The 1853-nt window shown below is 44.3% G+C and overlaps 1 protein-coding gene across 1 annotated transcript in view; it reads left to right on the top strand.

Moving 5' to 3' along the window:
* SCAPER (S-phase cyclin A-associated protein in the ER) overlaps positions 1 to 1853 on the top strand; it is a 258080-nt gene that overhangs the window by 83364 nt on the left and 172863 nt on the right. The gene's annotated exons all lie outside the window — the stretch shown is intronic.

The raw sequence follows: 1853 nt of genomic DNA, 5'->3' as shown, positions 1-1853 counted from the left end.
TCGCAGGCGGCGGGGCAGAGGGCGCGGGGGGGGGGCTCGCCGGGGCCCTCGGGGGACACGCAGCCCTGGGCGTCAGCTGTGCGAAATACACGCGGCGGGAACGTAGAGCTAGTTAAGAACAAGAAAGGTTATCCTCCTCTCTGGCCCAGTCCTTCCCTTTATGCCGTATCAGTGGAAGATACCAAATACCATCAAGAAACATAATTTCCAACTTTTAAGCAGCGGTGAAGCCTGGCAGACTGAAGTGGCTGTTACCAGAACTTCAGACAAGCATCTGCAAACCCTGGCGGGAGGGAAGACTATCAGGAAACGAGCAGTGTGAAAGTGTTATACCAAAAAGGAACAAACGTTTCTCCCGCCTGAGGACCCAACTCCCAAGTTAACACTTCTAACACAAAGGGAAGCAGTGCTTTATAAATGCATTAACAAGGTGGATCAATACAAATTTTCGTAACTGTTCGACGCAGATAATAGAAAAGAAAGATGTAAAATAAATTTAACCTCATTGACTACTCGGACAAACTGAAAATACATTGAGTAAATGAGCAGGGGGCCTCCCCAGGAATACCATTCCTAAAGCTGTCACATGAAATTGGGATTGCTCTGATCCCCAGCCCACTGAGGTCAAATTAATCATTCTTACTGGATTAATTGAGATTTACATAAGGCCATTGTTAGATTTGTTATTTCTCCTTTTGATATTTGTGTACATCTGGAACTCCTCTTTTAAACAGAAAGAAGTGAGGTTAGCCTACCTGGATTTCCAGAAATGCAATTGTTGCCAGGTTTAAGGAGAGCCCTCAATTAATGGAGGTTGTCTGCTGCGCTGTCGTGTCTCTTCCGTGGCGATAGCAATGTGCTGCGCCCCAGTTAACCTCAAATTCTATTAACTGTGAAGAGCTACGACAGTTCATTTTGAAGATCTGAGAGTAAAATATTGCAATAAATCACGAGATGTGTTATTGCAATTTCCTGCCCATATAAGAAATGTCTTTCTATTAAAAAATCTAATAGCGAGTTAAGTCTAATATCTTTTATTGGTTTAAATGTCAAATTTCCCATCAGTATTTATATAAATCACATATACAAAATGTGAACTAAGTTATACTACTTGTGGCATGTGTAGACAAAGCAAATCCTATAAGCAATCAAAACAGAAATGAGATTCGATTGGTTTCTGAAATAGTACTGAAGATGCTTTGTCTTCTTTGTCTAATGCATTACTAACACCCCAAAAAAACTCTCTGCTGCATATCTCAGGGGTTGACAAGTGTATCAGATTATACATTTCAGTGCCTAAACAACTGTAATAGCCTCCAAATAACAAATTCAACATAGATGTTCGAAGAGCCAGTTTATTAACAATCATAGAATAACAGAATAGTTTGGGTTGGAAGGGCCCTCTAAAGGTCATCTAGTCCAACCCCCCTGCCGTGGGCAGGGACATCTTCAACTAGATCAGGTTGCTCAGAGCCCCGTCCAGCCTGACCTGGAATGTTTCCAGGGATGGGGCACCCACCACCTCTCTGGGCAACCTGGGCCAGTGCTTCACCACCCTCAGCGTAAAACATTCCTTCCTCACATCTAGTCTAACTCTACCCCCCTTTAGTTTAAAGCCATTCCCCCTTGTCCTGTCCCAACAGGCCCTGCTAACAAGTTCGTCCCCATCTTTTTTATAAGCCCCCTTTAAGTACTGGTAGGCTGCAGTAAGGTCTCCCCAAAGCCTTCTCTTCTCCAGGCTGAACAACCCCAACTCTCTCAGCCTTTCTTCACAGGAGAGGTGTTCCATCCCCCTGATCATTTTTGTGACCCTCTTCTGGACCCGCTCCAATGGGTCCGTGTCTTTCTTGTGC

Source organism: Pygoscelis adeliae, unplaced genomic scaffold (assembly GCF_000699105.1).
Source record: "Pygoscelis adeliae isolate BGI_AS28 unplaced genomic scaffold, ASM69910v1 Scaffold298, whole genome shotgun sequence".
NCBI lineage: Eukaryota > Metazoa > Chordata > Aves > Sphenisciformes > Spheniscidae > Pygoscelis > Pygoscelis adeliae.
This window is presented reverse-complemented; position numbering and strand designations above follow the sequence as displayed.